The sequence below is a fragment of the Nomascus leucogenys genome, chromosome 19 (assembly GCF_006542625.1).
Source record: "Nomascus leucogenys isolate Asia chromosome 19, Asia_NLE_v1, whole genome shotgun sequence".
Lineage (NCBI taxonomy): Eukaryota > Metazoa > Chordata > Mammalia > Primates > Hylobatidae > Nomascus > Nomascus leucogenys.
In genome coordinates, this window is record NC_044399.1 from 48,288,416 (window position 1) to 48,310,577 (window position 22,162).

The following is a 22,162-nucleotide window of genomic DNA, read 5'->3' on the forward strand; positions in this document are numbered from 1 at the left end:
TGTCCTGTTTTTTTTTTTTTTTTGAGACAGGATCTTGCTGTCACCCAGGCTGGAGTACAGCAGTGCAATCACAGCTTACTGCAGCCTCGATCTCCCAGGCTCAAGCAATCCTCCTACCTCAGCTTCCCGAATAGCTGGGACTGCAGATATGAACCACCATGCCTGGTTAAGTTTTAAAACTTTTTTGTAGAGATGGGGTCTCATTATATTGCCCAGACTAGCCTCAAACTCCTGAGCTCAAGTGATCCTCCTGCTTCAGCCTCCCAATGTTCTGGGATTACAGATGTGAGCCACCGCATCCCACCTGAAAGTTGGTCTTTTTAAGAGGTCCCCAGTAATCCTTACAATTAGGCCAGTTTGGGAAACACTGAACTTGAAGGAATAAACTATTGGTCCTTTCATTTCCTTGTACTTCCACATAACCCATCTCAGAAGCCCCCTCTGGACATCCTGAGGCTGGAGGTCCCAGGACCAAAATTTGAGAACACTGCCCCAGAGCAGATGTCAAACTCAAAGGCTTGTTCAAGCACAGATTGTGGGCCCTACTTCTAGAGTTTCTGATCTAGTTGGTCTGAAGTGAGGTTGGGGGTTTTGCATTTCTGGTGAGTCCCCAGATCATGCTGATGCTGCTGGTCCAGGTACCACATTTTGAGAAATCTCCTGTGCTAGATCATTCTGTTGTATTAAAGAGTAGATTTGCCCTCACCCAGACCAGAGACTTTTCTTCATTTCAAGCTTAGATGTATATAATTGCAGTAACTGACATACCAGGCTTTCCTTATAAATCACCAGCTCCCTTAATTATTACAGAGCTCTGCTCTTGCAATGTATAGTAATATTCTATTTATTGTTAGAAGTAGGTATTAGGAGGCCAGGCGCCATGGCTCACGCCTGTAATCCCAGCACTTTGGGAGGCTGAGGTGGGTGGATCACAAGGTCAGGAGTTGAAGACCAGCCTGGCCAACATGGTGAAACCCTGTCTCTACTAAAAATACAAAAAATTAGCCAGGTGTGGTGGCAGGTGCCTATAATCCCAGCTACTTAGGAGGCTGAGGCAGGAGAATTGCTTGGACCTGGGAGGCCGAGGTTGCGGTGAGCTGAGAGCGTGCCATTGTACTCCAGCCTGGGCAACAGAGTGGAACTCCAGAAAAAAAAAAAAAAAAAAAAAAAGAAGTAGGTATTAGGTATTAGGAAACTTAGGTGCTAGGATTCCACTTACAACCCAGAGGCATACTTCATGAACATCTACAGAGAAGTCATTTCCCTCTACATGGCCTGATTTTTCCCTCATTTGCCAAATACAACACCTTGAGAAGATGAAATGAGAGAATAAAACAGAACACATTTATCCTCTGTTAACTGATCATAGGGGAAAAAAAAAAAAAAGCCGAGCATGGTGGCTCACACCTGTAATCTCAGCACTTTGGAAGGCCAAGACAGAAAGATTGCTTAAGGCCAGGAGTTTGAGACCAGCCTGGGCAACATAGCAAGATCCCCATCTCTACAAAAAAAATTAGCCGAAGGTGGTGGTTGCATGTTTGTAGTCCTAGCTACTGGGGAGACTGAAGCAGGAGGATCTCCTGAGCCTAGGAATTTGAGGCTGCAGTGGCATAAATACAATTGTGTACACTGTACTCTAGCCTGGGCAACACAGCAAGACCCTGTCTCAATAAATAAATAAATAAATAAATAAATAATTCAAACACATTCAGAAAAAGTTTAAAGCTCAAGGCACAAATATTAGCCATTACCCTCAGCTTCTGACTTGCGGAGGTGAGGAATGTGGCTCCTGGGTCCTGGTTTGTTATTACCTTTAGGGGCAGTGGCCAGGCTTCCCTTTCTTAATCTCTAAAAGATGGGGGTTAACCTGGACTGTCTCAAACATCTCTCACAGCTGGGAGATCACGAGATTTCAACCCTGACCCAGCACCTGAGACTGGGTTCATTCTTACGTTGGTTCATACAGAGATCTGTTTCTACTCTTCAGATTGTAATCTAGGTTTGGGGCACCAAATATTCCATTTAAAACATCTAGGATGCTTGGAGCAAGTGGGCAGAAAAAGTGTGAGGGCCATTTAACACAAAACAAGTCTAGATGGAAGCAAAAAGCAAGCAAAACGTGGGCCGTGGCGTTCTGCAGAGTGGCTGGACTTATCAGTGTGTTCTCTTCAATGCCTGTCAGAGAAGAGGTGATCACTATGTCTTATGAAATCAAATCTGTAACCGGAGAAAAGATGAAATTGCTTAAGTAGCCCGACTCATGTCAGTTTTTATTTGAGAGGAGAAAAAATATCCCTTTGAATAAGAGAAATATAGCAGTCCTTATCTGTCTAGCAACTGTACTCTCTGTATAAAAAAAGGTAGCCCCATGATTCTACGATTATTTTTTAAAAATTATAAATAAATACAGTATACATGTATTGAAGGAAGGTGTGCAAACTTATTTTCTAATGGTCTGTGTGATCACAGTAGTTTGGGGACCACTGCTATAAGTGATGAAGTTTCAGGGGCCCCTGCTTTGTCCTTTGCATATTTCTTTTTAAAGAAACTTAAAAAAAAGACATTATTATTAATATTATTATTTTTTGAGACGGAGTCTCACTCTGTCACCCAGACTGGAGTGCAGGGGCGTGATCTCGGCTCACGGCAAGCTCCGCCTCCCGGGTTCACGCCATTCTCCTACCTCAGCCTCTCAAGTAGTTGGGACTACAGGCGCCTGCCACCACGCCTAAAACCTTTTGTATTTTTAATAGAGACGGGGTTTCACCACATTAGCCAGGATGGTCTCGATCTCCTGACCTTGAGATCTGCCCTCATTGGCCTCCCAAAGTGCTGGGATTACAGACGTGAGCCACTGCGCCCGGCTGACATTATTTCTATAAGTAGTTTTAGTCCACAGAAAAATTAACTAGAAGATACAGAAATATCTCACATCCTCCCTGCCCCCCACATACATAGCCACCCTCTTATCAACGTCCCTTCCACCAGAGTGGTACATTTGTCACAACTGATAACCCACATTGACACATCATTATCACCCAAAGTCCATAGTTTACATTAGGGTTTACTCTTGGTGTTGTACATTCTGTTAGTTTGGACAAATTTATAATGGCATGTATCTTCCATTAAACCGTCATACAGAGTATTTTCACTGGCCTAAGAATCCTTTGCGCTCTGCCTATTCATCCCTCCCTCCACCCTAACCCCTAGCAACTACTGATCTTTCTACCATCTCCATCGTTTTGCCTTTTCCATGTTGTCATATAGTTGGAATCATACAGTATGTAGCCTTTTCAAATTGGCTTCTTTCACTTAGTAATATGCATTTAAGTTTCCTCCATGTATTTTCATGGCTTGATAGCTCATTTCTTTTCAGTGCTGAGTAATATTCCATTGTCTGAAGGTACCAGTTTCATTTATCCATTCTCCTACTGAAGGAAATCTTGGTTGCTTCTAAGTTTTGGCAATTTTGAATAAAGCTGCTATAAACACCCATGTGCAGGTTTTTGTGTGGACATAAATTTTTGACTTCTTTGGGTTAAAACCAAAGAGTATGATCACTACATCGTATGGTAACAGTGTGTTTAGTTTTGTAAGAAATTGCCAATCTATCCTTAAAGTGGCCGTACCGCTTTTCATTCCTATTAGCAATGAATGAGAGTTCCTTTTGCTCCACATGCTTGCCAGCATGTGATGTTGTCAGTTGTCAGGTTCATGACTACACCAAATGTTACGTTGAGTCCGAAGGGAGTGGCTGGATGAGCAGAAAGAACACTCAGGGGGCTGTAGGCAGTTGAAAGATGACTTTATTCAGCAGCAGCTCTTATCAACAGCTTTCTCTCACACTGTCTGCCCTGTCTCGGCTGCTTAGTCTGGCAGCTCCCACACACAGCTGCGTGGCCGGCTCTCCCTTGCCTTCAGGGTGAGCAGCTTAACTCTTTCTCTCCCTGGGAATGAGTGAGCTGAGCTGTGTCCTGGCTCCCTCTGTCCGTCTTGACGGACAGCTCTGACTCACTCACTCTTTCTCTGGGCGCCTGCGCGCCCACCATGTCAAGCCATTTGAGGCGAGCCGAGCCCCAGAGCTATGTCTCTGGTGCACAGTGTTAACAGGGCAGTTATACCTTTTACAGACAACTGTGGCTCCAAGTCAAGTGTGAACTTTACACAAACAGTTTATATAACAAGTGGAGGTGTGCGCCTGCGTGCCAAACTTGCTGACTCATGCAGGCCTGGATACCCGCCTCAGCCTATTCCTTGACCGAAGCACTTCCAGGTACCTTACATCAGTGTTCTGGATTTTGGCTGTTCTAAACGGTGTGTAGGTGGTATCTCATTGCTGATTTAATTTGCATTTTCCTGATCACATACGTCGTGGGGCATCTTTCGTATGCTTATTTGCCACCTGTATATCTTTTGCGGTGAACTATCTCTTAAGGTCTTGGCCCATTTTTAATTGGTTGTTTGTTTCCTTACTGTTGAGTTTTAAGAGTTTTATTTATGTTTTGGATAATAGTCCCATATCAAATACATCTTTGGCACATATTTTCTCCCAGTGTGTGGCTTTTCTTTATATTATCGTAAGTATTTTTTACAGAGCCGAAGTTTCTAATTTTAATGAAGTCTAGCTTATCAATGTTTTCTTTCATAGATCATGCCTTTGGTGTCATGTCAAAAAAGTCATAACCTGGCTAGGTGCAGTGACTCACACTTGTAATCCCAGCACTTTGGAAGGCCAAGGCGGGAGGATCACTTGAGCCCAGGAGTTCAAGACAGCCTGGCAACATAGACTGTCTCTACAGATAATTTCAGAAAAATTAGCCAGGCTTAGTGGCATGTGCCTGTAGTTCCAGCTACACAGGAAGCTAAGATGGGAGGACTACTTGAGCCCGGGAGGTCAAGGCTGCAGTGAGCTGTGGTTGCGCCACTGCACTCCAGCTTGGGTAACAGAGACCTTGTCTCAAAAAAAATAAAATAAAATAAATAAAAAACCAAGCCAAAACAAAAAGTCACTACCAAAGCCAAGGTCATCTAGATTTTCTCCTATGTTATTTTCTAAGAGTCTTACCATTTTGTGTTTTACATTTAGGTCTGTGATCTATTTAGAGTTAATTTTTTGTGAAGGGTATAAGATCTATGTCTTCATTCATTTTTTTGAATATAAATGTCTCGTCCCAGTACCATTTTTTGAAAAGATTATCTTTTCCCCATTGTATTGCCTTTGTTTTTTTGGTCAAAGATCAATTGACTATATTTATATGGGTCTGTTTCTGAGATCTCTATTCTGTTTCATTGATCTCTTTGTTTATTCTTTTTTTTTTTTTTTTTTTTTGAGATGGAGTCTTGCTCTGTCACCCAGGCTGGAGTGCAGTGGGGTGGGGTGCAATCTCGGCTCCCTGCAACCTCCATGTCCTGGGTTCAAGCAATTCTCCTGCCTCAGCCTCCTGAGTAGCTGGGATTACAGGTGTGTGCCACCAGGCCAAGCTAATTTTTATATTTTTAGTAGAGACAGGGTTTCACCATGTTGGCCAGGCTGGTCTCGAACTCCTGACCTCAATGATCCACCCGTCTTGGCCTCCCAGAGTGCTAGGATTACAGGCGTGAGCCACCGTGCCCAGCTCTTTATTGTTTTGCCAATGCCACACTGTCTTGGTTGCTGTAACTTTATAGTAACTCCTGCAGTCAAATAGTGTCAGTCCTCTAACTTTGTTCTCCTCCTTCAATATTGTGTATCCTACCACTATTTCCAAGGAAGTTTAAAAAAAATCCATCTTTTTTTTTTTCCAACTCTTGCTATCACCCTCACACTGTGTACTAACTCAGCCTCTGTCTTTTACTCACTGGGTGATCTTAGCTGTTCCCTGCTTTTGTGAAGGAAAGAATCTACGTCAGGATATTTATAACTTATGTAAAAAATCCAAACACACTAGAAAAAGTTTAAAGCTCAGGAAACAAATATTATCCATTACCCTCAGCTTCTGACTTGGGGATCACCCAAGCGAGTAAAAGACAGAGGCTGAGTGTGAAGGAAAGAATCTATGTCAGGCTATTTATAATTATAACTTCTATAAAAAATCCAAACACACTCAGAAAAAGTTTAAAGCTCAAAAAACAAATATTAGCCCTGGGTCCTGGTTTGTTATTACCTTTAGGGGTGATGTGGAGCCAGTGGCCAGGCTTCCCTTTCTTCCTCTCTAAAAGGCGGGGATTAACCTGTATTATCTCAAACATCGTTCACAGCTGGGAGATCATGAGATTTCAACCCTGACCCAGCACCTGAGATTGGCTTCAGTTTTACATTGGTTTATACAGAGGTCTGTTTCTCCTCTTCTTCAGATTGTAATCTAGGTTTGGGACACCAAATATTCCATTTAAAACATCTGGGGCTGGGTGCTGTGGCTCACACCTGTAATCCCCACACTTTGGGAGGCCAAGGTGGGTGGATCACCTGAGGTCAGGAGTTTGAGACCAGCTTAAACTTATATAATTATAACTTACATAACTGTAAGTATCCTGACTTAGAGCTGATCCTGACCACAGTGGAGCCTCTAGGATGCAGGAGAACACACAGCCAGGGGAACTAGGCATCCCAGCAGAAGATGAGTGTGTGAGCATGAATCCCTCCCTCTCTCTACACAGGGGTGTACACTTCACAAGGCCCTGAACCTTGCAGCCAGCCAGGAAGAAAAGCAGGGCTGGTAGCAGAATCTCTATTTCCCTAGGAAGAAAACTGTGGCTCTTAGAGGTCAAATGAATTTCCCATAGTCCTCTAGATAGGACTGTAAAATATCTGGCTTGAGTTCAGTGTTTTTTCACATAGCTTGGCAGGCCAAGAGAACCAGGGTCTCTTTCTGCATAAACCCAGGAAGGACCTGAATCACCAGCATCCCCTCAGTGAAGAAGAAACCCTAGCTTGCACACGGGGTGGAGGAAGGTGAAACAAAGGACTCTCACCTGGAGCCAGCACAGAGGATCCTGGACTAGAGAAGGCCTGGCTCCTGTGGGTGTCCTGAGGCACAAATAACTCATGAGTCCTAGTCAGTCCCTGGGGGGAGTTTGTTAAATGGAATTCTGAAGTAAGCTGGATGATCTGAGCTAAACAGGACTAGACCTTGTTTGAGAATGGGTCTCTACAAATTTAGCTACTTCCCCATGCTTGCTTGTAGTTGGCAAGTTGCATTAAAAATTGTCTGCTGATTGCTGTAACATCCATTCTCACTTACATGTTTGTATGTAAGTTCTTTCATTTTAAGGGCAGAGCTCACTGAAGGCCACTGCCTGGGTGGTAGCAGCAGGCTGTTGGGAAGCAAAGGCTGGGGGTGGGGGCCAGAGGGCTGCTATTGCACCAGCCTTGCTATGGAGAGCAACTGTTGTTTGTTGAGGAATGGTATGACAATTAGTGAGATGTCATTAGAGTATATAAAATGTAAATGGCTATGAACACTAATTTTTGCAGTAGTTAGGGACTGAATGATAGTAAGATTTGCCAGGCACAGTGGCTCATGGTTGTAATCCTAGCACTATGAAGGCTGAGACAGGAGGATCACTTAATTCCAGGAGTTAGAGGCCACCTGGGCAACATAGTGAGGCCCTGTCTGTACAAACATTTTTTTTTTTTTTAATTAGCCAGATGTGGTGATGTGTGTCTGTAGTCTCAGCTATTTGGGAGGCTGAGGTGGGAGGATGGCTTCAGCCTATAAGGTAAAGACTGCAGTGAGCCAAAATCATTCCACTACACCCCAGCCTGGGCTACAGAGCAAGACTCTGTCTCAAAAAAAAAAAAATTACTAGAATTATGAAGTAACTAGTGTGCAATTATATTGAAATTGTCTGTTACTTGTCCATAGGTAGACTGTAAGGTACATTCAGGTGGGGTCCATCTTTGTCTTTTCACTGATATCTCACTGTTTATAGAGTTAGGCATTTAAAAATTATTTGTTGAATTAAATTATTGAATGCAATTGACGATAGAAATGAGTTAACTTTTAAAAATATTATCTTCTAGGCCAGGCGCGGTGGCTCACACCCGTAATCCCAGCACTTTGAGAGGTTGAGGCAGGGGGATTGCTTGAGCTTAGAAGTTTGAGACCAGCCTGGGCAACATGGCAAAACCTTGTCTCTTGTAAAAAAAAAAAATTATCTTCTGGATAAATTAGTTTCACCTTAAATCCATTTTATAACAAAACAGGGATAAGTATGTTAATGAATGAATGACTAAATAAGTCAATGATCAAAACAGTAAGTGAAACAAATAGGAAATAATACATCAGTAGCCTCTTGACCTGCATTGGTGGAATGAGGCTCTGGGCATCTCCTGGTCTGAAGAGCATTCTGGGCTCCCCAGAGGTCTGTAGTAGTCCATCCCAATTTTGATGGAGACCAGAGGAATAGACCAAGGCCATCATCTCAATTCACACAGGAACCACTTGGAGTTCCTCAACCTTGCAGCCCAGGTTGCAGCATGGAACCAAACTAGTCCTGCCAGAATGATGGTGTGAGCAACGTCTGCCTTCTCGGGGACCCCGATTTTTCTTCCCTCCTGTGGGGGCTGGAACCATGCTCCATGTCCTAGCACGTATTCTCATTTGGGTCCCTCATAGGACTGACCATGTCCCATGTGTCAGCTTTTCCCTCGACTTTCTTCTTCCAAGGCCTTTTCCCATGGTGTCCTGCTCCGCTCTGGAGGATGGGCCACTGATTTCTTCCTTCTATGGGTCACTTGAGTCACTTGTGTACATGCTAGAGACCAGGCCGGGTGTAGTAGAAGATTAAACACAGGGCCAGGCATGGTGGCTGACGCCTGTAATGCCAGCACTTTGGGAGGCTGAGGCGGGCATATCACGAGGTCAGGAGATCGAGACCATCCTGGTTAACACAGTGAAACCCCATCTCTACTAAAAACACAAAAAATTAGCCAGGCATGGTGGCGGGCACCTGTAGTCCCAGCTACTCGGGAGGCTGAGGTGAGAGAATGGCGTGAACCCGGGAGGCAGAGCTTGCAGTGAGCCGAGATCGCACCACTGTACCTCCAGCCTGGGCGACAGAGCTAGACTCCATCTCAAAAAAACAAAAAACAAAAAACAAAAAAAAAAACAACAAGAAGATTAAACACAGACACAGACCTTTTCCCTCCAGAACCTTACAAATGAATGAAGGGACCAGTAGCTACACAGATCATTCTAGTAAAGATAATATATAATAAGAGCAATAATTTTTTGTTTAAATATTGATTTGCTGATTCCTATGAAAATGCTTCTTTTGCCCTTTTTTTCTTCCCATGAGCCTTTCTTGCCTCTTTAATGTTATCTGATTGTACTTTCCAGCTCATGGACATTACACAAAACGGCAGTTCCTAGGAAAAGCGAGAATAGAAAAAAACCACAGCTTTTCAGTCAATTCTTGTTAACACTAGAGCCCGGAAGGGTCATGTAAGTCAATGAACTGTTGCTCCTGGCAATTGAAATAATTAATTTATCCTCTGAAAAAGAGAGATCAGGATTGCCCCAGAGCTAAGTTAAAAACTGTGGGGTTAAGGCAGGGCACAGTGATGCCTGTAATCTCTGTGCTTTGGAAGGCTGAGGCAGGAGGATTGCTTGAGGTCAGGAGTTAGAGACCAGCCTGGGCAACATAGTGAGACATGACTGTGTCACTGTACTCCAGCCTGGACGACAGAGTGAGACTCTGTCTCTAAAAACAGAATAAAACAAAACAAAAAGCCTATGGGACTACCTGAGGTCTAGGACTAGATTGTCAAGACAAGAGAAGGGTAATGACCTGGGCAGCACAGCAAAGGCTTCTAGAAAGGACACACACAGCTTCTTATTTCTGCTCTCTATATCCTGCTTATGACTTTAAGATGTCACAGTGCTTTTCTGAACCTCAGTCTCTTCATTTGCAGCATGGCTATAATATCCATTCTATCCACCTCACAGGGTTGTCGTAAGAATAGAATGAGTTACCATACATACATAAACTCCATCTTGAGCACACAACACAGGACTTAGTGGCTGCCTCTCATTTCAGGAAAACTCACATTTCTTAGTTCACTGGGAAAAGGTTGAGATTGGCAAGTATCCCACATCCATTAGAGAGGTGACTCAGCGATTATCCTTCTAAGGATTAAAAACAACTTTATCAGGCAGCCACTCTGCTGCGATATACATGATTTAATTTCAATTTAATCATCTCAACAACCCTACAAGGAAGGTATTTTCTTCCCCCTTAGACAGAGGATGAAATCAAAGTTCAGAAGAGTTGATTACACCCTGCCTGAGTTCACATAGGGATTTGAACTCAGGTCTATCTGACTTGAGGTTCATTTACTTTTTACTCTGCCCCATTGGCTTTCAGCTTTGATAGATATGGAAATAAAACCTAGCCCTTCACATCAGGCCATTATCCTATACACCCAAGTAGGCCATGGAGAAATGGCCTTTCTCTAAGGGGAAATGGGATCTCTGGAAAAGTCACCTTGCCTCTGGGCCATTGCATGGAAGACAGCTGGGGTCCAATGAGATGCCAGTGCCCAACAAATGGGCATCAGCTCTTCATCCTCCTCTCTCTGTCTCTCTTTCTCTAGCATCACATAGGATGACCTCAAAGCCAACAGCTATGGAATGCATCTTCCTGGCCTCACAGGTCTCTTGAAGCCGCCAACTGCCCCCAGCAATCAAGCCAGATGGATGCTTTGGGTGGAAGCCTAGCTGGGAAACAGCTTGCGGGCTGAGCAGGAGTGTTCAGTGGGCGAGGGGCAGGCTTCACGCTAACTCCTTCTCCATGCAGTGCTGCTTCCTCCCTCTGGCCTGCTTTCTGATGTCCCCAAGGCCTTTTCAAGTAGGAGTGGAAGGACAGAGTGGATGTGGCCAATCAAGAAACACCATCCTCTAATCAGGTCACCCAGGCAGCCCCTCATCTAACCCAGCTGGCTCTGAGCCCTTTGCTTGGGGATCATTCTGTTTTGTAACAGCAAGGCTGACCTCAAGCTAGGCCACTTGGTCTGGATCTTTGATCTAAACAAGCACGAGGGCTTTCTCCCTGGAGACTTCTGTCTTGTTGGCAGGTCTCCAGAAGGGGGCGTTGCTGTTGCATATGTCAATAGGATAGCAAGATTTAGGAACAAGCTGCAGTAGTTTAGCCAAGAGAGGTTGCCAGTTAATCCTTTGCTGGGACTGCTTTGGTCACCAAGGGTAAGTGCTTGCTGATGACTTTTGCTCCGGTACAGAAGTATCTAAACTTTCCAGAGATGTGTAAAATAGAGCCTTATAAAATTTATAGGAGAACACATCAAAGTTACTAGATAGAAGGTCATTATACAAAAATTAACTTGCAGGCCGGGCACAGTGGCTCACGCCTGTAATCCTAGCACTTTGGGAGGTCGAGGCGGGCAGATCACAAGGTCAGGAGATCGAGACCATCCTGGCTAACACGGTGAAACCCTGTCTCTACTAAAAATACAAAAAATTAGCCGGGCGTGGTGGCGGGCACCTGTAGTCCCAGCTACTTGGAAGGCTGAGGCAGGAGAATGGCGTGAACCCGGGAGGCGGAGCTTGCAGTGAGCCGAGATCGCGCCACTGCACTCCACCCTGGGCGACAGAGCGAGACTCAGTCTCAAAAAAAAAAAAAAAAAATTAACTTGCATTTTAAGGTACCAACCACAGTTAGAAAATAAAAAAATTTAAAGCTAACACCTATAAGAGAAACAAAAGCTATAAAGTACCAGAAATATATATATGATCTTTATGAAGAAAATTATAAAACTTTACTTGTTTAGGTATTCTTTTTTTTGTTTTGTTTTTGTTCTTAGGGTTTTTTAGAGACAAGATCTTTTTCTGTTGCCCAGGCTAGGGTGCAGTTGGCACCATCATAGCTCACTGCAGCCTTGAACTCTTGGACTCGAGCAATCCTCCTGCTTCAGGCTCCCAAGTAACTGGGACTACAGGTGGGTAACACCACACCTGGCTAATTTTTTTTTTTTTTTTGTAAAATAGGATCTCACTATGTTGCCCAGGCTGGTCTCAAACTTCTGGCCTCAAGTGATCCTCCTGCCTTGGCCTCCCAAAGTGCTGTGATTACAGATGTGAACCACTGTGCCTGGCCTAGGTATTCTTTAATAGATAGATAAGATATATTTATGATATGAAGATACAGTGTCATAAATTTCTTTTCTTTCTTTTTTTTTTTTTTTGAGACGGAGTCTCGCTCTGTCATCCAGGCTGGAGTGCAGTGGCGTGATCTCAGCTCACTGCAAGCTCTGCCTCCTGGATTCATGCCATTGTCCTGCCTCAGCCTCCTGAGTAGCTGGGACTACAGGCGCCCGCCAGCACGCCCGGCTAATTTTTTGTGTTTTTTAAAAGAGACAGGGTTTCACCGTGTTAGTCGGGATAGTCTCAATCTCCTGACCTCATGATCCGCCTGCCTTGGCCTCCCAAAGTGCTGGGATTACAGGTGTGAGCCACTGCACCCGGCCTCGGTGTCATAAATTTCAATTATTCCCAAATTATAAATTCTAAGTGACTCCAACCAAACTCACATAGGATTTTTTTTGTGGGTCTAGACAAGATGATTCTAACATTGTTCTGAAAAAGGACCAAAAATAGTTAAGAAATTTTGAAAAACGCAAGATGAGCGACTCACCCTATGAGACTATAAGACCTGTTAAATTAAGACTGTGTGGCTTTAGCCCAGAAAGAGACAAACAGACCAATAGAACAGAATAGAGACTCCCAAAACAGATCTCTGTACTTGTGAAGACTTGATATATGGCAGAGGTGACATGCAGATGAGTAGAGAAAGGATAAATTATTCAATTAGTGATACTGGGAATCTGATAGCCCATATTGAAAACAAACCCAACAATATGAAATTTTAGGTGAAGAAAAATTTTAAGTAAAACTTTCAGAATTCTAGGAGAAAATATAGAAAAACTTCCAAGATCACAGTATAGGCAGTAATATCATAAAACAGAAAAAGTACAAGCACTAAAGAAAAACATTCGTAAATTTGTGTGCATTAAAATGTAAAGCTTTGGCTGGGCGTGGTGGTTCATGCCTATAATCTCAGCACTGTGGCAGGCCAAGGTGGGAGGGTCACTTGAGCCCAGGAGTTTAAGACCAGTCTAGGCAACCTAGTGAGACCCCATCTCTACAAAAGATACGAAAAAATAGTCGAGCATTGTGTTAGTCCATTCTCACACTGCTATAAAGAACTATCTGAGACTGGGTAATTTATAAAGAAAAGAGATTTAATTGACACACAGTTCTGCAGACTGTACAGGAGGTATGGCTGGGGAGGGCTTAGGAAACTTACAATCATGATGGAAGGTAAAGGGGAAGCAAGCACATCTTCACATGGTGGCAGGAGACAGAGAGAGAGAGAGAAGGGGAAAGTGCTACACACTTTAAAACAACCAGATCATGTGAGAAGTCCATCATGAGACAGCACTAGGGAGATGGTGCTAAACCATTAGAAACCACCCCCATGAGCCAATCACCTTCCACCAGGCCCCTCCTCCAACACATGGGGATTACAATCAACATGAGATTTTGGTGGGGACACAGAGCCAAACCATATCAGGCATGGTGGTGTGCCCCTGTAGTCCCAGCTTCTTAGGAGACTGAGGTGGGAGGATTGCTTGAGCCAGGGAGGTTGAGGCAGCAGTGATCCGTAATCGTGCCACTGCACTCCAGCCTGGGTGACAGAGACCCTGTCTCAAACAAACAAACAAAAAAAGGTAAAGCTTCTTTTCCTCAAAATATGCCATAAAGTAAAATAAAAAATAGACAAACACAAACTGGGAGAAGATATTTGCAATGTAGCAGTCAGGGGAGTGTGCTGTTCGGCTCCTTTCAACAGAGACACACTTACGAGGTGTGATTGGCTGACAGCCTAGAGTTGCCTCATCTTCAGGATCCACCACTGTGTTCTAGCAGAGGCTCTGCTAGCTCTGACCGATCCTAGCCAATGACTGAGCATGGAGGGAGTACCAGAGTTGAGTCATTCCTGCTCAATGTGGGACTTCTTTAAAAGGCAAACTTTCTTCTGGGGATCCCCATTAGCCTGGCTGACTTTCTCAGAGCTGCCCTGCAGATGGAGGCTTTTCCCATCCGATTCTCTTTCCTCTTCTTCCCTTTCACAGGCGTAAAGACCTGCATTGGGGTCTGAAAACTCTCCCCAACCATGCCTGCTCTTTTCCCCATTATCCTGCACAGGTATTACCCCCCATTATTCTGCACAGGTATTACCCCCCATTATTGTCTTGCACTTCCAATTTTGTTTTGATTTCTGCTTCTTGGAAGACTTGAATGAACATAGCCTATAAAGAACAAAAGGCTAGTACCAGGCTGGGCATGGTGGCTCACGCCGTAATCCTAGAGCTCTGGGAGGCTGAGGTGGGAGGATTGCTTAAGGCCAGGAGTTTGAGACCAGCCTGGGCCAAATAGCAACACCTCATCTCTATAAAACAAAAAAAGGACTATTATTCAGAATGTATATGATTTGGAATCATATGCATTATATAGGATTCAAATCATATAGACAAATTTATATACAATCCAAACTGTAGATTGATTAGAAAAAGATAAATGTCTCAATAGGAAATTAGGCAAAAGATATGAACAGGCAATTCACAGAAGATGAAATCTAAAAGGCCAATAAATACATGAAAAGATGCCAATCCCAGTAGTAGCCAGGGAAATGTAAATTAAAGCAAAGCAAGGTACCATTTTATATCTATAAGATTGGTAAAAACAACCATTTGCCAAAGTATTTGAGAAGATACAGAGCAACATGTACACTGTGGGTGGGAGTATAAATTGATGCAACCATTTTGGATAGTGATTTAGTAATTACTTATCTAGTAAAGATGTGGAAGTACCTAACCATCAATTCCACTTAAGAGAGTCTCCCATGTGTACATAAGATATGCAGAAGAATATATTGTAGAATTATTTGAAAGAAGAAAAAACCCAGAACAACCTAAATGTTCACTAAGAGAAAAACAAATAAGTAAATATCATATAACTGTGAAAAGAAACCAAAATAAAAATTTCCAGGAAATTTTTGAAAAGGAAGTGAAAAGTTGACTTTGGCTGTGAAAGTCCTGTAATATTTTTTAATTTTTTTTTTAAAGTAAAAAGAGAGGAAGAGAGAGAAAGAGATACTTGTTTATCTTCTAGTCTACAGAAGCTACATTAATGAGTACTTTTGATATGATTTGTATTGGCCACACTAACTCCTGAAGGAGACAAACTATGATTTTGTCAATCCTTCATCTATCAAAACAGATGGGGAATAGTCGTTTGATAACAATTTATTTTCTTTTCTTTCATTCTTTTTTTTTTTTTTCTCATCAGTCTTGACAACTGTTGAAGGTGCTAGAAGTTTGGTGGTGCTCTCTTAAATGTGTGGCCTGAGTGGGCCTGGCATTCAGAAATACAGATGAGAAGGGGGAAGGGGAGGTGGATTATGGCGGGTGGAGCAGGAAGGAATGTGGGCCCCCCTAGTGTGTGTCCCTGCTGGGGAACTGCCTCGCCACCCAACCTTCATCTAGCACAAGGCTGCCGGCCAGCTGCTGCCTCATGTGTGCTGTCCTGGAATTCTTATTACATCTCAGAAATCCTGCTCTGGCCAGTGATGAAATTACAGACAGCAGAGTCCAGCCTTGCCTATGTGACCTGAGAGGGGAAACCTCTCTTCTGGATCCCAGTTTTGGAAAATCTTCCAGGCCTCTCTGCCAGGGCCTTGTCCTCAGTTGCCTTCCTGATCTGGGACCAACTGACAAACCCTGAACTGTTTACTGCCCCCTCCTTTGCCACTGGAATGCATCTATTGACTGTCACCACACCCTCCCATCAAGCCAGCAACAGGTAATAAGCATCAAAAAAGAGCAAGACCTGGGGCTGGCATTGAACACAAGAAACTAGATCAGATCTGGCTTCCAAAGAGGTTCAATGAAAAGAAGTGTTATTTTATTTTTTAGATCTTATTCAGAAAATATTTATTGAGCCGTACAATGTGCTTGGGGGGAAACATGGAAAAAGATTTATACCTTGTTCTCAAAGTGTTGAAAGCTCAGAGCAGAAGATAGACAAGAGAATAGATGATGACTTTTGGATGAGATAAGGGCTAGGACAGATAAGAGCAAGGTACAATGGCACCTACTGGAGACCCCAGAAGACCTAAACCTGAGAGCTGGGAAGGCTTCCTGGGGAAATGACATCTCAACTGAGACCTGAAGGAACTGAGCCAGGTGCTTTGTGTAGGGGTTGAGGCAGAGTGGGGGTGACTATTAGGAAATAGAGATTGAAATTATAGACAGAGCAAATAGCAAGGTCAAAAGGAAAGAGCAAGGCCAAGAATGATTTGGAGGGGGAAATACTGGAGTCAAGGAAACTAGGTAAGAGATTGGGAATGAAAGGCATCGTTTGCTTCAGGGAGTCTATGGGAAGAGGCTTTCTTCTCCTCTCTCCCCTTCTCTTTATTTTCTCCTTCTTTCTCTTTTGTTCTTCCCCTCATTAAATACTTTGTGATTCTTCTTTGCATTTGGGAGTGTGTTGGTGACTCCAAATGAAGGAGATGGTGGCGGTGGTATTGGGGTAGGAAGTGGTGTGTGGTAGGTAGAATAATGGCCCCCCGAAAGGGGTTCATTTCCTAATCCCCAGAACATGTGGAAATGTTACTTTATAAGACAAAAAGGACTTGGATTAAGTTAAGGATCTTGAGATGGGGAGGTTATCCTGGATTATCTGGGTGGGCCCAAGGTAATCAAAAGAATCCTTAAAAGATGGAAGAAGAGAGAACTTTGTTGAAACTGTAGGGGCCAAGGGAAAATTCCCCTTCACTCTCTGAAGGTTTGCTGAAAAATCAACTCACAAATGGCAGATTATTTGGAGAAAAGGCATATAAACATATTTAAAGCTTATTTATTTAAGGCTGTGTGTATAATACAAGAGCCTTCAGAATGAAGACCCAAAGATACAGGGGAAATTGTCCATGTTTATGCTTAGGTTCAGAAAATTATGGACAGCCATGTAGAAATATGATTGGACAAAAAGATTATGATCTAATGCTAATGTAATTGCCTGATGGATGCTTCTTGCCTGCTGCCCAGAAAAGCCAATTCACTGAGAGCAGCAGGTGTTGCAGCAAAGAAAGACTTCACTAATCACAGGGCCAGTCGAACAAAAGGATGGAAGATAATTCTCAAATCCACCTCCCTGAGAACTCAGAGGCTAGGGTTTTTTAAGGGTAGTTTGGTAGACAGAGAGCTAGGGAATGGGTATGCTGATTGGTTGGGTTGGGAAGGAAATCACAGAGGGTTGAAACTGTCTTCTTGTGCTGAGTCAGTTCCTGGGTAGGGGGTCACAAGACCAATTGAGACAGTTTCTTGGTAATGGGTTAACTGGTCTGGATGGCACCAGCTGTTTCATCAAAATGAAAGGTCTGAAAGATACCCTCAAACACCAATTTTAGGTTTTACAATAGTTATGTTATCTATAGGAGCAATTGAGGAGGTTACAAATCTTGTGACTTTTGCTTCTGAGGCTGCTTCTGAGACCTTCATTTTGGGATATTATTTTCTGAGCCCCAACAATGGTCTGCTGTTTTCTTTGAAGCTGGAGGAAGGGGCCACAAGCCAAGGAATGCAGGTGGCCTCTGGAAGCTAGGAAAGGCAAGGAAGCAGATCCTTTTCTAAAGCCTCCAGAAGGACCACAGCCCTGCTGACATCTTGATTGTAGGAGTTTTGACCTTCAGAACTATAAGATAATAAACTTGTGTTGTTTTAATGCACTAAGTTTGTGGCAGTTTGTTAAAGCAGCAATAGCAAACTATACAAGGTGAATAGGTTCCAGAGTGGTTTAGGAAATAATTTGATTAGAAGGAGGAGGTGAGAGAAAGGCCTCCTTGGATTTCTGGGTCAGGCATTAAGGTGAATTGAGGTACCATCCCCTGAGCTAGGGCCCAGTGGCAAGGGGATGGCGGGGAGGGCTGGTGATGGCGTATTCACTTTTGGACATGTTGGGGGGTTGCAGTAACCATGGGGGTTCAAGGTGAAGGTGTCCAGTAAGCACTTGTCTGTTGGGACAGAGGATGGTCTGGAGACTGAGGGTGTTCATGGTCATTGAAGTCACAGCCCAGGTGGCGGGGCCATGAGAGTGACATTGAGAGGAAAAGAGAACTGGGGCCAGAGCCTGACATTTGAGGGAAGATCTCTTTGTAGGTCAGGAAATAGAACAAAACATGCCTCTGCGGGATTGTTTTTTGCTTTGTAAACTTTTCAACCCATGTAAATTCTTTGCTCCCTGGTGTTTTTTCAAAACTTTATCTTGTGTACAAATGGGCAGATTTCAGTTCTCCACTCCTGGACTATCCCTCTCATTCCTGCTAGTGCCTTCCCGAATACAGAAGGCCATTGAGGGGGGCATTTAAACTGTTTCTGGACTCCCGTTGCCTCTCTTGTGACCCTGCTTTCTTTCTTTTTTTTGTTTTTTTGGGACGGAGTCTTGCTCTGTTGCCCAGCTGGAGTGCAGTGGCATGATCTCAGCTCACTGCAACCTCCTCCGCCTCCCGGGTTCAAGTGATTCTCCTGCCTCAGCCTCCCGAGTAGCTGAGATTACAGGTGCATGCCACCACTCCCGGCTAATTTCTGTACTTTTAGTAGAGACGGGGTTTCACCATTTTGGCCAGGCTGGTCTCAAATTCCTGACCTTGTGATCCACCCACCTCAGCCTCTCAAAGTGCTGAGATTACAGGCATGAGCCACTGTGCCCAGCCCCTGACCCTGCCTTCTATGCTAGGCTCCTGTTCCCAAGCATCCTCTGTAGAGGCTCACAAAGACAAGCCTCAGTGCTAGCTTATGATCCCAGCAATCTCCCTGACCCCCACTTCTCCCCACCCTTCTCTGTCCATGTCCTGACCTGTTCCTGCCTACTTTTTCCTTGGGTTCTTCTACTCATATTTTGAGTCTTGTTCCTGGCCCCGTCCAGAGGAAGCAGCCCTCCTGACTCTGTACCTGGCATAAGAACCTTAGCTTAATTTTGCCGTTTCAGGATTTGAGAACCCCAGCCCCACTCCCCAACTTTTGCACTTAACTTTTCTCCCTGCCTAGGACGCACTTCTAGAAGGGACCTCTGAGTTGGCCTGACTCAACTTTCAAAGCAGTGCAGGATTTTTGTACACCGAAGGTAGTTTTGCTTTCTGTATCACATGGATTGTACACAACTGTTTACTTGTTTGTGTCCCTCTTCTTGATCACGAGTTCCTTGTGAGCAGGGACCCTGGTTTATTCATCTCATATCTTCAGCACCTAACATACCACGTGGTTCAATAAATTTTTCTGTTGGACAGAACCCTTCTAGACTGGATCATTATGTCTTCACTCTGACAGCGAGGTGAGCGTGCGTCGGAGGAAGATGTTTTCCTCGCCTGAGTCCTGACAGGCGGTGTACTAATTAGCAACAGGTGAATAGCAGCGCGCAACCCACATGCTTCCCTTACATAACACACAGTCTTCTCCTGCTCCTCGCTGTCTCCAAGCTTTGCACAAGCCCTGGTTGCCTGCTCCTCTGTACCAGAGGCTGCAGGGATCACGCATCTCTTGGCCTCTCTAACAGATACCTGTGCTTGGCCTCACATATCTGGCTTGACAACCTGAGCCAGGCAGCCAGCAGGAAGGAACCGCCTCTGTCCTGGAATGTCTTGGCAGGTCTGGAATCCAGTCAGGGAGAGTGCTAGTCGGAATGTTTGGCTGGGAGGAGTGGGGAGGCTAAGGGATAACTGCATAACTGAGTCTCCAGGGCTCTAAAATCCCATTTTTCCTGGGGTTAGGGAGAAGACTCAGGGTTGAGAAATGCAAGATAATTGAATTTGGAAGGGAAAAGGAGACGGAAACCATGTGAGCAACCTAGCTGCTGCTGGCGGATCACATGCTGGCCTCTGAGCACTTGTTTCCAAAGGCAAGAGCCAGCTGGTGCAGGTCTTAAAGATACTTCTCAGTTGCCTCAGGCAGACAGCTCAGGGGGAGCAACATGCAGCCGGAGCCCCCCTCCCCACATCTCTGTGTACTGTTTTGCACTCCCCTCAACCTAGAAAAAGAAGGCAGACTGAGTTGATCAAATTACATGCTGGCCCTGCTGTGCCTCCTCCTCACCCCCAAGGTTAAAATTGTGGATTCAGTAATATGCTTAATAACCCCAGAAACATTGAGCTCTATGGCACAGAAACCTTGTTCATTTCTGCAAAGGCAGTTTAAATACAAAAGCCAAAAATAGACCCACAAATAGCACAAGGGTGAAATATTTAAGACTCTGATAGCACAATGGGCCTGCCGTTTTGCTAAACAAGTGGTTCTCGAACAAGATCGCAAGAAGGGCTTATTAAAATACAGATTGCTGGCCCTACTCCTACAGATTCTGCTTCTGTAGGTCTGGGCGGGGCAGACCATTGGTTCAGGTTCTAAGATCCCCAGTGATGCTGATGTTGTTGGTCCAGGGAACCTTGCTTTGAGAACGGTCTTTTTTTTTTTTTAACAGCTAAAGAAACTTATTTAGAGAGAAATACATAAAACAAATAGAAAAGCTGCTGTGTGAGAACCTGGCCTCAGGGCAGTCACAAGCAGAAGCCTGCAGATACTTTACATTGTCCCTTGTGTGGTAGGTCACCCTCTCCCAACGGCTTTTCCAAAGGGTACCCTGGGATTCACAGCCTTTCCGCTTTGTGGTTCCTACAGTGCCCCTTCCCCACAGTGCCTACTGCATCCAACCTCTTGGTACACAGCTAAGGAAAGGTGAATCTAGGATGCAGTCCACCAAAGACTATGAGGTTTAGAGTTTAGAAAGTTCAGCTTGTATAGGCTGGGAGGGGTGGCTCATGCCTGTAATCCCAGCACTTTGGGAGGCCGAAGCCGGTGGATCACCTGAGGTCTCGAGTTCGAGACCAGCCTGACCAATATGGTGAAACTCTGTCTCTACTAAAAATACAAAAAAAAAAAAAAAAAAATTAGCCAGGCATGGTGGTGTGTGCCTTTAGTACCAGCTACTTAGGAGGCTGAGACAGGAGAATTGATTGAACCCAGGAGATGGAGGTTGCAGTGAGCCAAAGTCACGCCACTGCACTCCAGCCCGGGCAACAGAATGAAACTCGGTCTCAGAAAAAAAAAAAAGAAAAAGAAAGTTCAGCTTGTATCAACCAAAAATATCACCAAGTTATTTCCAAGCCTTTCTAGTTTTCTGTTCCCTTCCATGACCCCAACCCCGTCTTTGAGTCTAGTGACTTTAAAAGCCAATGTTTCTCCTTGAATGGTTTCCTCCACTCTTCCCCAAGAACACACATTTCTCTGTGGAAACTGAATTATTGCTTTTGTCCTTAGTTTCCTGGAAGAATCAAGATAATTTTCTGCATGGCGTTCACGTCAACTCTTTTGATTTCACTCCAGTATTACTCTCTCATAGACTCTCAATTCTTTCACGAAAACTTCCTGAGTTAAAGTCCGCTATGTCTTCCCCACTATGAGATTACGGCATCAGTTTCATCTCCCCTTGAGAATTCTCATTCCTCTCCCAACCAGCTGCCTTGGCCTACTTTAGACCACTTTGCTGTGAAAGGAAGTCTCTCTCTCCCCTGGGGTTAAGCTCTCACTTTCTAGCCATAACCTCACATCTGTCACTCAAGTGCAACCCCTGCCCCACCCCCACTTTCCTCTGGTGGATGAGCATTGTGGTGGAGAGGGGGCGGCGGAATGGGAATAAGCGGGGGTGGAAGATGGGAGAGGTGGAGATTATTTGTTACTGAAACATTCATCTTAGGAAAAAATCAGATCCTTGATTTCCTTCCGTTACACTTAAAAAAAAAATGCAGTTTGGTGTTGTCTTTAATTTGGGGTGAGGTTCCATAACGGGTCCTGTCTTTATGGTCTCTGCAGGTCTTAATCGGACTCTGACTGCTGCAGCCCAGTGATCAAGTCTTTTGACTCCAGGCTGTTTTAGCGGGAGAACCTTGCACATTGCTTAACGGGCTGTTTTAGTTTTACACTGTTCAAATATTCACTGAAGGAAAGAGTGAAATATGCTCCATAGGCCTTAGTTTAGCTGGATGGTGAGACTCACAATTGCAGTGTCACACCTCATGTAGACTACCTCAGAAAACATCTTAAATTTAAAAATATTTTTGA